The following is a 13,843-nucleotide window of genomic DNA, read 5'->3' on the forward strand; positions in this document are numbered from 1 at the left end:
TTATTCCCATCTACATCCAGTTCAACAGAAATTGTGACCGAGGTGTTACTCCTTTAGCAGTGAGAGTGAGAAGTTCGACACTGAAGGAGGTACAAAATCTCCGGTTATGGCTGAGATAACTGGGTATGTGACCCGTGAATACAATAAAACATGGTGGTTGACCTATGTGCCGTCGGTGGACTATTGAGACTACTGAAAGTGAAGAAGGAACTGTGACCTTCTTTAACCCACCAGGCACAGTATCATCATCTGTTTACCCATCTAGCCGGGATGCTCTTAAGGCAGGGCGAGCACAAGTTCCAACAAGGGTCAACCAAGAACTGCAACTGGCCGCACTTACACTTTGACAAAAAATGAAATGTTGTGTTGCTACAAATGCTCTTTAAAAGTGTTTGGTGTGAAGTATAAATAATGGAAGAATAAATGTTTTCAGACCCGTTTCATGTGTAAGGTTTCCACACACACCCCCCATAATTTAGTTTGATATGCATTTTGTTGTAATGTTCATGAAATGAAGCACTAACAATAATTCTTTCAAAGCAATTCTATAACGTGTCAGCAACCTATCACTCCACCTTGGAACATGTTTTTAAAAGAAAAGCCTGACTAGCTTTTCAGATACCTTATAATTGCATAACTTTCTAAAGAAATGCCCGGAGTAACTGATATTATAGTCTGAAGTCTTGTTTCTTCTGTTATATTTTACTCCAAGAAGACCCATTTATCCTAAATAGAACCTAGTAAGGCAGACATGTATGTACAGAATGTTTTTTCCAATGTGATCCCATTAAGAGCCCAAGATGAAATTTTGCAGGTAGATCTTGTTGTTGTTGTTTAGTCATTTAGTCATGTCCGACTCTTCGTGACCCCCTGGACCAGAGCACGCCAGGCACTCCTGTCTTCCACTGCCTCCCGCAGTTTGGTCAAACTCATGCTGGTCGCTTCGAGAACACTGTCCCACCATCTCGTCCTCTGTCGTCCCCTTCTCCTTGTGCCCTCAATCTTTCCCAACATCAGGGTCTTTTCCAGGGAGACTTCTCTTCTCATGAGGTAGCCAAAGTCTTGGAGCCTCAGCTTCAGGATCTGTCCTTCCAGTGAGCACTCAGTGCTGATTTCCTTAAGAATGGATAGGTTCGATCTTCTTGCAGTTCATGGGACTCTCAAGAGTCTCCTCTAGCACCATAATTCAAAAGCATCAATTCTTCGGCAATCAGCTTTCTTTATGGTCCAGCTCTCACTTCCATACATCCCTACTGGGAAAACCAAAGCTTTTACTATACGGACCTTTGTTGGCAAGGTGATGTCTCTACTTTTTAAGATGCTGAGGGAGATCTTAGAAATATTAAATAATCAATACAATATTTTTTGAAAAAGCTTAATCATTAATTTTTAATCACTTTTTAAATTTTGTAACTTAAATCTAAAATTTAAAGTAAGTCCATCTTTTGACATATCATATTAAAGCCCATGAAGTTCTGAAGAAATTGGTGTTTTAGTTTTGACGTATCTCAATGCTGGGTTGAGCTTTTAAGATTTTTGTGTACTCCAACAAAGCCAAAATTGTCTTTTTAAAAAAAAAATTCCAAACCCTCATAACTCACAAATGGGATGAGATAAAAAGCTAAAATTTTAGATTTAAACTTTGTTTTGATCATTCAACAAGTGTAGAAAATATTAAGAAAATTGGATGACAAGGTAAAAAAGTTGGATCACTTGATATGGAATGAACCAGCCGAGGTGCCACATCCAAAAAGGTGTTCTCATTGGTAGAGAGAGAAAGTGGCAAAGAAGAACCATCCCGTGAACTCTCTCTGCATTCAAAGCTTGCTGACATGGTTCAAAGTTATAAACGATTCACTGCAATTGTATTTTGCTTGTTTGAAGCAAAATTTCACAATGCTGTAAACAGTTAACAGATTTGTTGGGATTCCCCCCCCCCCCCTGTAATTAACACTAAAGCCTAAACCTATTGATAATTCAATGTTATGTTGTTGTTGCTCTAATTTAATGCTTGAGAGTTATTTGACTGGCTAAATGTCCAGCTTCTCCAAATGCTACAATTCTAACCATTCTAGAGGAGGAGGCTTTATTGTTATTATTACTTAATTCATACTCCCTAAACAAAAAATTATATTCACGGGGCAGCTAAAAAATGTCCTCTTAATGGATGAGTTTTGCCATACTTCGTGCTATTCTTCCATATACGTAGCATTACATTTGCAAAACAAAGTTGATGTTTACTCCGGTTTTTTTGATTAGAAAGCTCAACTAGCTCTGCTCCAGCCAGCCAGCCTGATCTGACCCATATGCTGCTTGGCCGGATCTACGACAATGCCATGATAGCAGCAGGCCTGAATGATGACCCCCTGGCCAATAGTGAACTGGCTGAACAAGCTCCTTGACAAAGCCCTGGACATTCACTGGGAGTCCGGGCTCTCTAAGTAAAGACTTTAAAGCTCAACAACTTTCAGGGTGTCCTAGTTTTTAGTTTCTGAAATATGGCAACCCTAGTAGTTTCAATTTTAATGGGTTGTCTGCAACCAAATTTTACCCAAAGTAGACCTACTAAAATTAATGGACCTAAGTTAGTCTTAAGGGATGTGGGTGGTGCTGTGGGTTAAACCACAGAGCCTAGGACTTGCCGATCAGAAGGTTGGCGGTTTGAATCCCTGCGACGGGGTGAGCTCCCATTGCTCGGTCCCAGCTCCTGCCAACCTAGCAGTTCGAAAGAACGTCAAAGTGCAAGTAGATAAATAGGTACCGCTCCGGCGGGAAGGTAAATGGCGTTTCCGTGCGCTGCTCTGGTTCGCCAGAAGCAGCTTAGTCATGCTGGCCACATGACCCGGAAGCTGTACGCCGGCTCCCTTGGGCAATAAAGCGAGATGAGCGCCGCAACCCCAGAGTCGGTCATGACTGAACCTAATGGTCAGGGGTCCCTTTACCTTTACCTTAAGTTAGTCATGTCTATTAATTTCAATTGGACCATAAAGAAGGCTGATCGCCGAAGAATTGATGCTTTTGAATTATGGTGCTGGAGGAGACTCTTGAGAGTCCCATGGACTGCAAGAAGATCAAATGCATCCATTCTTAAGGAAATCAGCCCTGAGTGCTCACTGGAAGGACAGATCCTGAAGCTGAGGCTCCAACACTTTGGCCACCTCATGAGAAGAGAAGTCTCCCTGGAAAAGACCCTGATGTTGGGAAAGATTGAGGGCACAAGGAGAAGGGGACGACAGAGGACGAGATGGTTGGACAGTGTTCTCGAAGCTACAAACATGAGTCTGACCAAACTGCGGGAGGCAGTTGAAGACAAGAGTGCCTGGCGTGCTCTGGTCCATGGGGTCACGAAGAGTCGGACACGACTAAACGACTAAACAACACCAATAATTTCAATGTGTCTACTACTCTATTGCTATATTATTTCAACAATTTGCATACCGTTTAATCACAGTCATCTCTAAGCAACGTGCAAGAGAATTTGAATGGACAGTTTCCATTTTAGCTGGTTGTGTTTGTTTGCATGATTCATTTTATTATTCCTATGTGCTTTTAACCAGCTCGAAACTGGCATGGAAGTCACCATTGCAGATGCTGCTTTGGTTGGAAAGATGTTGTAGCAAGCAACTAAAAATGAATACAGAGACTTTTGCCATTCGGCCTCCTGCCTTTCAACTCTTCAGATAACACCTCTTGGCTTAAATTCCACCTTCTTGTGGATGATTCCATTTCCTACCTCATTAAACTTTTACTCTCTGTCCATTGTGCTATTTGCCATCAACTTCTTGGTCACCTACTGAAGCCAACTCCCTTTGACTTCCCATCATGACTCATCCTCTTTTCCTCACAACCTCCGTGGGTCCTTTGTTACCGGGGTTTGCATCCAACTGAGGTCCATTCATTTCAGCGGGTCTGCTCTGAACAGAAAGCTGGGTGCTGCTCAAGCAATACTGCTGTTTTCAAACCCCTTGGGTCCACATTGATCAAAGGCAGGGAGCCACAGGCCTGGAAACCAAATACAGCTCTCCAAGCCTCTCTGTCCAACCCTCGATGTTCTTTCCAGGCCACACACCTCCACCAGCCTTACTTCATAGCCTACTTGAATCTTTTTGCTTGGTTGGGATGTCCCATTGAACTCTGATAATTCTCTTGGTTGTCTGCATCAACATCTTTGAAGATTTGAGAACAAACATAGCCTGGGATCAAGATTCACTGGTCTACCTACAACCCCAGCACATTATTTTAAACCTCCAGAACTCTTCAAGAACTGTGAAGAGGCAAATTCTAAGCAGGCCACTGTGTCCAGCACCTTTGCACAAATTTGTACCACTTCCACACACCAGTTCAACTAAGTAGAAATCTTCCCATTTCTTCTTCCCTTCAGTCTTCCTCCCAAAGCCTTTGCTGTACATAATTTTGAGACCCTAAGGCTTCCCTGATTCAATCCAATTATTTAATCCAAGTGATAAATAATGCTAACATTTTGCTTTCTGCCACCGCACAGGCAGATGCTCGTTCGCAAACATGGACCCAGAATGTGCTAAATATATCACAAGGTATCTTTTCCCCCCTTCTAAACCAGATTCGAACATATTAGAGGTTTGTTCTATTAAAACAGACCTTTGTGGGCAGTAAGTAATTAAGTTACTGTGCTTAGTGTACTTAATTGATTAACAACCTGGCACAAATAATAATAAAAAATGCAGACCACTTCCTTAACTTAAGCAGCCAAACCAGTTTTAAATTTTCTTACAACAAGGAAAGGAATCATTCCATTATTTTCAAACTGAGTGCCATGAAAAATGAAAACAGTGTTTATTATTTACATATACAGACTGGTTGTTGTCTGAGATCTCAAAGCAATTTCAATGGATAGATATGAGCACAGTAAGTAAGTACAATAAAATATTCCATCAAGTGATTTCTAAAACAAATATATAAACAATATCCATACATAAACACAATACTCACATAAATGAAATAGGGGAGCACTACAAGGCAGCACAATGTAACATTTCAACCAGCTAAGACACATTGTCATTACACCCACTCACTTGGTCCACTCACCTTCCATGCAACCACCACACTCCTTCACTACCTCAACCAACCACTCATACATAAAGCACTCATACTCAATATTATAATTACAATATTATAACCCACATACAAAGGATATGGCGGATGTACCCACTAACCAAGCCTTCACCAATCTGAAAACCTCCAGATCTGGATGGCTGTGGGAGATGGAAGTTAATAGTTCAAAACAGAGGGTAGCACATTGGTGAGGTTTCTGCTCATCTATACCCCTTGAAGGAGGGAGGCCGTGGAGTGTTGATCAAAGTGGACTGGACAAATCCATTGAGTAGGCTATCAATGGATACTAACCTTGGTGGCTATGCTTTGCCTCCACAGCTGGAGACAGCAATGCTTCCAGATACCAGTTGCTAGAAAACCACAGAGGGGGAGAGGGTTCTTGAGCTCAGATCCCTCTTGCAGGTTTCCCACAGACATCTGGTTGGCTACTGTGAGAACGGGATCCTGGACTAAATGGGCTACTGGCCTGATCCAGCAGACTCTTAATGTGTTCTTAATCCCACTCTGCTAATATAGGCAGGCGCTATGGCCCTGAATGAGGAAGGACACAAAGGCTGACTCAGTTCACCTGACAACTGTCATGGGGGGGTGTATCCCTGAAGCATCTAACGCTGACTGATGCTCCCTTGCTCCTTTCACATCAACACTATTAGGTGAAGCTCATTAACTGCGTTTCCATTTTATTTTCCAACCAGCAGCATCAAACCCTGTGCGCCACTGTTAGTAAGTCATACAAGATGATCAGAGTTAATAAGCCCACGTAATATAAGAAAAGTCCCCAAGTGTTACAATGCTCCGTGCACACACCCACCCCCGGAAAAAGAATGGCTGAAAAATTGCTGAGGGAAATGAGAGGTTAGAACCATCATACTCATATTTAGCTTATTGATTTGGTCCTGAACTTTTTTTTAAAAAGCAAGGTTCACATGGAGGAGAATCTCCTTCACCATAGGCGATCAGATGTGTGGCTATTTAAAAAGCCTGTGTAAAATTACATTGTAATGATTGCAACTGGAATAAACACATATTATTCCGCTCCTTGCTACCCCCCCCCCCACGCACACTTCCCATTTGACTAATTTTAAAATATAAGTCCCCTTGGGACAGGCACCTTGCCTTTTATCTAGAAAGAAATGCATATTCTTCCTGTGGTTACTCTTCTCCTGCTTCTGTTGCCTCTTCCACCACGGTTGGCCCCAGTGGTTGGAATGGTTGGGAATTTGCTGGGGGCCCACACTGGTGGAGTGTGTGTGTGTGTGTGTGTCAATAGCAACAGCACCTCCCCGCAAGACCTCCTCCTCCTCCTCCTCTCCACCATTGCAACCTCCTTGCTTGTTTATCAGCCTCTTCACTCTGGTCCAGAAAGTGTTAGTGGTGAGAAAGTGGATCAGAAATGACACTCTCAGGTATCTTGTTCGTTCTCTGCTTGTCAAGCAAGCAGCTCTGTTGCCATGAAGAGGAAGAGAAGGAGATGGTGATGATGGTGGAGAGGAGGTTGTCTGAAACCTGGAGCCAACACTATCTCCCACGTTAAATATCACACTGGACCTCTTGTACATCATAAAGCATCATGCACATTGACAATGCTACCAGCAAGTAAATACCCAGAGATTGCTACGGTGTCACCTCTCTCAGAAACCCAGTGCACTCAACAGCCAGTATTTAACCGAGACCTCACAACACCCACGCAAGTTGGCAAGGATACACACTTGATCAACAGTAACAGAAGAATGGGGGGAGGATGCACAGGGACCGTGCTCCAATAAGAAGCAACTCAGGAGCAGCCAGCCAGCCAGCCAGTCTGTCTAGGAAACTGGTCTTCCTCTTCCAACCAGGAGCACGTAGTGCCAATCTGCTTTTAGCATATTAAAAGTCAGGATGATGAAAACAGATTATGCCTGGGTGAAACACAGTGAGTGGCTTGTTTACTGACGGTTGTTATCAAGGGGTACCACGGCCATAACCACAGAGTTGAACGGCTGTGGATATTTTGACAGAAAAGCAGTATGTAAAAGATATAAAGTGTATAAAAACCCTAGATGCTGCAAGGCAGCCTGAGAACAGTGGATAGAAGGAATTTGTTTACAGCAAAGGTGTATAAAGCTGAGTTGTTGGACACCATCAGTCCCCACCTAGCATGGCCAGCCAATGGTCAGGGAGGATGGGAACTTGAGTCTAGAGATACCTGGAGGGCCCACAGACACCTGCATTACAGCAGTCACCAAACCTTTCAGACCTTTAACCCTAACACACAACATAGGACCAATCTGCTTCATAAAAAACCCCTGCACACACTCATTATATTATTATTATTATTATTATTATTATTATTGCTCCCCCCCCCGCTTTTCTACTTCCTGCCTTTTTTCAATATTTCCCCTTCTCTTAAAAAAAATTCCAAGAAGAAAAGAAAGATAGTGATGTCACAGCTGTGCACTCTAGCCCACTAGTTGAAATCCAACAATTAATTAGACCAGGGCTGGGAAAACTTTGGCCCCTCCAGATGTTGTCTGGCTCAAACTTCCATCAACCCTAACCATCATGGCCAACAATCAGAGACAGTGGGAACTGTAGTTCAGTAACATCTGGAGAGCCACAAGTTACCCACCCCTGAAACAGAATTAGGCTTACAATTCCAGAGGGCTGACCACATTTTGTAAGAATAAAAAACCAAGGATCCAGTGGCTCCTGAAAGATTATCACGTTTCTCATGCTATAAGGTTTCTTGGGCTAGAGACCACTTTTCCAAATCTGACCAAGTGGCCTGTGGTCCTCTGAAGTGACAGTCTTTTAAGACGCCACAGGACTCAGCTGTTTGAAGCTACAGGGTGGTTAAAGGGGGAGCTTATTTTTAGCAGAAAAAGGAGAAAGGAAGGTATTTTCCTGGGATTGGCCAGTGTGTGTGTGTGTGTGTGTGTGTGTGTGTGTGTGTGTGTGGAATTTCCAGGCTGCACATCACTGACAAATTTGGTTATAGTGCTCCCAAAATCAATTAACTGATTGTTAAATTTATTGCCCACTCTTCACCAGCAGGTCCCAGGGTGTGGTTCCAACAATTACAAATGGCACCTAGGAACATGTAAGATTTCCCCCCTTACTCTAGCAGCAACTTGGAATATTGAAGGTGTACATGGTTTTCCCAGTAGTGATGTATGGAAGTGAGAGCTGGACCATAAAGAAGGCTGATCGCTGAAGAATTGATGCTTTTGAATTATGGTGCTGGAGGAGATTCTTGAGAGTCCCATGGACTGCAAGAAGATCAAACCTATCCATTCTTAAAGAAATCAGCCCTGAGTGCTCACTGGAAGGACAGATCCTGAAGCTGAGGCTCCAAGACTTTGGCCACCTCCTGAGAAGAGAAGACTCCCTGGAAAAGACCCGGATGTTGGGAAAGATGGACGGCACAAGGAGAAGGGGACGACAGAGGACGAGATGGCTGGATAATGTTCTCGAAGCTATGAACATGAGTTTGACCAAACTGTGGGAGGCAGTGGAAGACAGAAGTGCCTGGCGTGCTCTGGTCCAGGGGGTCACAAAGAGTCGGACACGACTAAACGACTAAACAACAACAACAACATGGCACAGAAAGCTGCCTTATATTGAATCAGATCCTAGCTCAGTACTGTCCACACTGACTGGCAGTGGCTCTCATGGAAGTGCAGGGAGTTGAACCTGGGACCTTTTACTCTGTTTTACCTCTAAAACAGAGCTGTGGTCCTTGCCTCAAAAATAAAGCAAGATTCCAGTCCTCGTGATTCTGAATGATCAGCTGATTTGAAGAGGGGCATACGAAGCTGCCCTACTGAGTCAGACAGTATTATCTGCACTGACTGGAAGCAGTTCTCCCAAGATTTTAGGCAGGAGTTCTTCACAGCCCTAGGTGGAGATGCTGGGGATTGAACCCAATATCTCCTGCATACAAAGCAGCTGCTCTACCACTGAGCTGCAGTTCCTCTCCTCACATTTTCATCAACACATTATTATTATTTTTTAAAGGGTATGTTAATAATGTCATACTGGCCAGAGGGATTAAGGCTGGATGGTTCTGGAATGCAACAAACCAGTCCCAGATCCAATTTCTCGTGACACATTTTTCAGGCCAAAGAGTCTACGACTACCTCAAAGTACTGTTAAGAGAAGAGAAGCTTTCCAGCTCAAAAGGTCCATTTTCCTAGCAGGAGATTCTGATTCAACAAGAAGCACGGCACCTGGGAGAACTCCTGGGAAGAGGTGGGTAGAAGAAACAGTCACCTGACAGGCAGCAGAACTGGTTTAAAACACACACTCAAAGGTTAGTCTTGAAGGAACTGACAAGATACTACACATTGTTCAATTACATGCATGTTTACAGAGAAATTCAGTCAGACTGCAGCCTTGAACGGAACAGGATTCTGCAGAGGTCAGACCTAGGGTCACACACTATTCAAAATCCACATTAATTACATAAACTAGGGGTAGAGACTTTTTCAGCTTGAGATGCACATTCATTTTCAGGCAAGCTTTTGAAGGTGACATGTCTGCAGTGGGCAGAGCCAGAGGGTAAAATGAGAGGAGGAACTAATACCAATTTCACCTATATACGGTAAGTTAGTTTCTGCACACACTCACACAGCATTCTGTATCCTCTATCCAGAACAGCAAGAGGCATTATCAGACTTCAACAACACATTCCAGCCAGGCAAAAGCACTGGGGGTGTAAAAGAGGACTACTGAGTGGTGCTGCCTGGGAAGCAGGGTGTATACTCTCAAGAAGGGTTATGAGGGCCAGAGAGAGAGGACTGGAGGGCCACTTTCACCTCCTGTGCTTGAGGTTCCCCACCCCTGACATATATGCTTATGAAAATGAGACAAAAGTAGGAGGACGTGCAACCATTTCTGAGGAAAAATTCAAAATGATCTGAAACGAAGGAGAAATCAAGATGCAATTGAATGGAAGTAGAAGTTAAGTGTTACACAGAAGGTTGTTGACTACGTTAACTTTATGATGGGGCAAAACTCACTAGCTACTCACACTTCAAAAGGGAGATTCAGGAATTACAGTACGACAAAGTGGACATGAGATAAGCCAACAATAGGTTGCTATGATACAGAAGAATGTTGCATCAATGAAATATCACAGCCAAGATTCTGGAAGCAATGGAACTGGTCTATTTTGGACCAGTGAAGCATCTCTTGGGCACCCCAAAGAAGTTGGAAAATAGGGAGATAGTCTGAGGAAAGTCTGAAGATACGGGGTGTATTTAGCATAGATTAAGGAAGATAAACAGGACTTGCTGCTTGTATTTTCAGATAGAATGGATAGACAGATAGATAGAACTGAAGAAAGTGAATGGTTGGTCACCCTTCAAAGGATGTTAAAATCCCAGCTTAGTGAAGAAATTCACTGGGTGATGTTGGGCTACTCTCAGTCTTTATCTCTTTACAGGGTTGTTGTGAACAGAGAATTAACACATAATACCCAAGATGTGGTTAAAGCAAACCAAGTTTTGCAAGCCAACAACAAACCAGGGTGCCTGTTGGGCAGTAAACAAACCACAGTTAAGCAACTGGCCTTTGCATGCAATGCTAAGCCATGGTTTAATAAGCCATAGTTTAAGCGCGTAAGGGCCCTGCAAAGGCCTGTCTAGCCCAGCATGCTATTCATGCAGGGGTCAACCGGATGCCACTGGAAAGCCCGCCCGCTGGACCTGGGCACAGTAATAATACAGTCATACCTCGGCTTACAGCCACTTCAGGTTGCGTTTTTTGGGGTTATGCACCCGCCAAAACCTGGAAGTACCGGAATGGGTTACTTCTGGGTTTCGGCGGTCGCACATGTGCAGAAGTGCTAAATCGCAACCCGTGCGTGCGCAGACACACTGCTGCGGGTTGTGAATGTGCATCCCGCACAGATCACGTTTGCAAACCGAGCGTCCACTGTACCTTTATTGTCATTGTACAACCTGTGTACAATGAAATTAAACAACAGCACTCTTTCCACTTGCAATTCCGGCATATGGTATAAAGAGGCATACTGCTTCTGACAGTGGAGAACACAGCCATCATGCCTTGTAGCCACTGATATCCTAATCTCCCATGCTCATGCCATTTATTAAGATCAGGCCACTGTATCATAGCTGTCAACTTACAGATTTGAAAATAAGGGACCAGCAGCCTTGAAAATAAGGGACCAGCAGCCAAAATAAGGGGCCTGCAGCCTCACTTGTTCCAGGCACTCCAGTCTTCCTGTCCTCCTGCAGTCTGGTCAAACTCATGCTGGGTAGCTTCGAGAACACTGTCCAACCAACTTTGTAACCAGAGGTTCAACTGAATAGGATCTGAATCACATGCACCACAAGCCCTATGCAGCCTCAACTTAAGTTGGCTCCCCGGCCTGGCTTTGCACTGCAAAGTTTGCAGCAGCACGTGCAACAAAATGGCGTCCAGCATTCAAAAAAAACCCTCAGCTTGCATTAACTAGCCACACACAAGGCATGCAAGCTCCACCCCCCCCAGTCGTTCTTATTGGGTGAGCAACACAGCCAAGCAACACAGTTGGAGCCTCCCTCCTCCCTGGCCGGCCGGCAGGGAGGGAGGGAGAGGAGCTGCTTCCTTTGAAATTTAAGGGACATCATTTAAGGGACATCCATCAATAAGGGACAGCAGCGGGACATGGCTCTGGAATAAGGGACACTTGACAGCTATGCACTGTATACAAATGTGACATACCCCTGAAGCCATAAAGGTGTCAACCCACCAGCTTCCTTGCTGCACGGATGCAGAGTTGGTAAACAGTGGTTTTCCTACCTACGTTGCGTGGACGATCACTATGTTATAATGCACAGAAGAAAAATTAACGGGAAGCTCACCTGTAGCTCCTAGCCCAACAGCTGATTGTAAGCACAGGGAAAGGGGGAAGCCCCGGCCGCGACTGTCACATGGCCGCAAACTCCCTGCACAAGAAGACTTTGGCAGTTAACAAAAACAGCCCTCGGTGTGAATTAGTATGGAAAGGGTGGGTTCCCCCCCCCCTGCAACTCTCACAGAACTCCCATCGGCAACGGCAAATGCGGAATTCTATTTAATGCAGAATAAAAGGAGCTGTGTTGCCTCGAGGTGGTTGACATGACAACAAAGTCAGGTCAAGGGATGAAGCTTCCTTTCTTAATTCTGATGGGGGGGGGAATGGAGGGGGTTGTCAGAATATTAAAAGCCCCCCCAAGCGAACCTATTCTTATATTCTATTATAATTATGTATGTTTTGGGGAGGGAAGCGATTTCTGAAGCGGAGCATCTCCCTTACTCTCCCCCCCCCCCATCAAAGTGAGGGAAATTCAAAACCAGCTACTTCCCACTCAAAGAGGAGACCCCAACAAAATATCATTATTCCTCCCAATACGAATTTAAAAACCACCTTAGAAAGCACAACACCTCATGCTTTGGGTGGGGGGGGGGGGAAAGAAAAATAATCCCTTTGCCCAACATGGCCGCCCACCCAGCAACTGAGTTGCAGCTTGGGAAGGATGGGTGCATTAGATTAATATATTAATAAATTTGTACTATATATGCGTGTGTGTGGATGGTGTGTGGATACATGGAGTCCATAGCTTTATTCTGATTTTAGCGTGCATTTATGCTTTTACTTAGTACCTCAAAAGAGACTGGGGGGGGGAGTTTAGGAGGGAGGAAGAATCGGGTTCTGTTTGAGGGACGAAAAAGAAGATTGGGAGTGGGCGGAGGGAGCCGCGGCCACCTCACTCCGTTTCCCCCCCTCTCTTTCTCGTCCCGCCCCTCCGGAGTCCGGGATCACTCCGCGCCTTCCCCTCACAGCCAAGGAGGGGAAAAGGAACAAGGCCGAGGTATGCCGCCGCCTAGCGGGCGGGAAAAGGGAGAAGCCCCGCCCCCTTTCTCCTCCTCTAAGAGCGAGGCCCCGCCCTCTCCCCGCATCCCCTCCAATCGCCGGCTTTCGCCTCCCCCCCCCTCCGCGACCCCTCCCCCCCACGGAACGTCTCGCTTTGTGTACGGCGCGCGCGCGCTTTCTCCCTCGCTGCCCGCCCCCCTCCCCCCCCCAATACGCGGCTGAGGTAAAATATATATATAAAAAAGGGGGGAAAGAGACGAATGAGGGGGTGAAAAAGAGAGCCGGGCGGTTCGAACCGGTTTTCAACGGTTTCCAACCGCCACCTGCGTTCCGTTGGCGGGCGCCCGCGCGCCGCCGCCGCCATGGCGCACGCGCGCTCCCCTCACACACACACACACACCACACACACATTCCCTTCTTCCCTCACATGCCGCCGCTCCCCTCCCCCACCGGGTCGTGCCTTCCGTCGCGTCCGCCTCTCCCCTACATAACGGAACGGCGCGCCAACTCACCTTCCAGGCTCGGGCCGCCGCGGCTGCCGCCGCCGCCGCCGCTGCTACTGCGCCTCCCGTCTCCCTCCTGAAAGCCTCGGAGGCTTGGCGCGTCCACACTCTTAAAGGGACACACACACCCCTCGGAGGAGGAGAGCGGCCTAGCATGAGCTTCTACGCGCACACCCCTCCCTCCCTCCCTCAAATCTCCGGTTTATTTTATTTTTTTTCCCCCGTTGGAAAAAAAAATAAAAAAAAATATGGTTGCGGGTTGATACTGAAGGAACAACACACACACACACAAAAAGGGGTCCTGGCTGGCGGAGGGATACGGTGACGTCATTTCCTCCGTCCCGCCAAGCGGGCGGCGGATTGGCTGGGGGAGTGACGTCACTGGCAGGCTGGCACACCCTAACCCAAC

General features: G+C 45.7%; 1 protein-coding gene across 2 annotated transcripts in view; it reads right to left on the minus strand.

Moving 5' to 3' along the window:
- Window positions 1-13,587, minus strand: part of POGZ (pogo transposable element derived with ZNF domain) — a 38,995-nt gene extending 25,408 nt beyond the window's left edge. Inside the window, exons 1-2 of one of the 2 annotated variants that reach the window (XM_028709058.2) lie at window positions 13,444-13,586; window positions 11,940-12,023 (exon numbers count right to left, since the gene is read on the minus strand). The gene's annotated coding sequence lies outside the window, so the exon portion shown is untranslated. Of the gene's footprint in view, window positions 1-11,939; window positions 12,024-13,443 lie in introns of both variants that reach the window. The other variant, XM_028709057.2, reaches the window with a different exon arrangement.
- Window positions 13,588-13,843: the final 256 nt, after the last annotated feature.

The sequence above is a fragment of the Podarcis muralis genome, chromosome 16 (genome assembly GCF_964188315.1).
Source record: "Podarcis muralis chromosome 16, rPodMur119.hap1.1, whole genome shotgun sequence".
Lineage (NCBI taxonomy): Eukaryota > Metazoa > Chordata > Lepidosauria > Squamata > Lacertidae > Podarcis > Podarcis muralis.